At 47.1% G+C, this 1,795-nt stretch overlaps 1 pseudogene; it reads right to left on the bottom strand.

The window, feature by feature from the left end:
• Positions 1 to 560: 560 nt before the first annotated feature.
• On the bottom strand, positions 561 to 1,444 carry LOC147459438 (uncharacterized; annotated as a pseudogene).
• Positions 1,445 to 1,795: the final 351 nt, after the last annotated feature.

Below are 1,795 nucleotides of genomic sequence, written 5' to 3'. Positions count from 1 at the left end.
TAAAATTGCCAAAGCACTTTGCTTTGCACAATGACAATAATTGCCAAGGAAAGTGTAAACATGGAAAAAACAAGAAAAACTTAAACTTGGCTAACCTGGTTGTTGCTGTAACTAGTTGTCCCGAGATTTTGTAGGAGAAAACTTGCTCACAGATGGCTCATAGCCATATGTGGCTGTCAGATAGATGGCTCATAGCCATATCTGATGTCTCATAGATGGTTGATAGCCATATTTGCTGTGCGAGTGGGAGTTGTCGTGTACACAACTACGTCTTCTTATGTCAGATACATCCGTCGTGTACGGAATGAAATATCCTGCAGACAGTTTGCCATATCCTTCCCAAGTTGTATGCTCATAGCATATGCCAAACGTGGGGAGTGTCAATGCAAGAAGCCTGATTTGAAGCCTTGCTTCATATAACTATGTCTGGCCTCATTGCCAACAAATGCAATCAGCGATGACAGATGTCATAGCAAAGAGAGTCGACCTTGTCGATCATGCACAAACAATTGACCGTGTTGAATTGTAATGTAATGGAAAAATAGTAGAACACGTGCAAATTATGCAGCTCGTACCTGCTTGGCTCTATGAATGATAGCCATGATCATTCATGCTAGTGCATACTAGAGTTATCAAACACATGCTCAATACTACTCTACTTCTTGCTGCCAAGGGCCTTGCCCAATGCGCAACCAATTTGGAATCTTGTGAGAACTTCCATAGCGTTGCCGTAGAATCATTCAAGCCTTGATTGATAAATTCTACCTATCTCTTGGGCGGCAACCATTGCACCAGTCGGAATTCACAAAACCAAACAAAGTGCAGATGATTGTAAAGAATGCAAAAAGTAATGCCGAAACATAAACAAAAATACCTGGAGCGTTAGCAGATGCACCTTGAGGCCTCTTCAAGATGCCAACCCATGACCTTGTCGTGCATGGTGTTGGATCTCTCCCGTGGGATCCATAAATTCTCGAGTCTGGTGTCCAAATCTGTACCAGACTTGGTACTGCTTGAATCTAGGAGTCGACCGGATTCCTTTCAAAAACAATCGGCGTCCGCCGCTAGTGATGCCTTGCATGTGATTTCCAATCCATGTCGAAGTTAGAAACCTTGCATCATGGCAAACTAAACGCCTTGCTTCCCGAGCACTGCTCTTCATGCATGCCTTGGACTCCGCTTTCAATCCCGACATGGAGAGGTTTTGAGAGGTAGCTTGTAAATTTTCTGCACATGAGCTATGTAGAAAATTCAGAGTGAGCTTCTCCTTTTGCCAAGATCATACCTTGAATCGCATGTCCCTCCGGAGCCATGGCTCCTTTGCATGCCCAATCGGACCTTTGCATGCCTAATTGGACGTGGGGCCTTGCCCCTACCAAGGGATGGGTGCCCAAAAATAGGGTGCCCACACCTCTTGAGTATGAAAGAAAGCTTTAGAAGCCATGGCGTTAGCGCAGCAAACAGCGAGGAAGTTGATGATGCTTGCGCTGGCTTCTACCGGGCGCCGCGGCCATGAAACGTAAAACCTCTGCAACGTCAAGGCACAGTGGTTTGGTGCCATAGCCGCCCAAAAACGTGCAGGTCTTTCCTCCTTCCCCCATCCCATAAGCCGGGCTTCCCGCCATCGGCTTGTCTCGTCGGTTCTGCACAGAGCCTATTCCCGCGGCCATGGTGACCTTGCAAGCTTTTCTTCTCGCCGTTGGAGCTTGAGATCGGGAGAGAGAGAGAGAGAGATTACAAGAGAGAGAGAGAGATGACATGTACCCCCATGCACGAGCACCTCCTCCGCCTCGGC

Source organism: Adiantum capillus-veneris, chromosome 4 (genome assembly GCF_014529385.1).
Source record: "Adiantum capillus-veneris isolate H3 chromosome 4, ASM1452938v2, whole genome shotgun sequence".
NCBI lineage: Eukaryota > Viridiplantae > Streptophyta > Polypodiopsida > Polypodiales > Pteridaceae > Adiantum > Adiantum capillus-veneris.
Note: the sequence above shows the minus strand (reverse complement) of the source record. Positions and strands in the feature narration are given on the sequence as shown.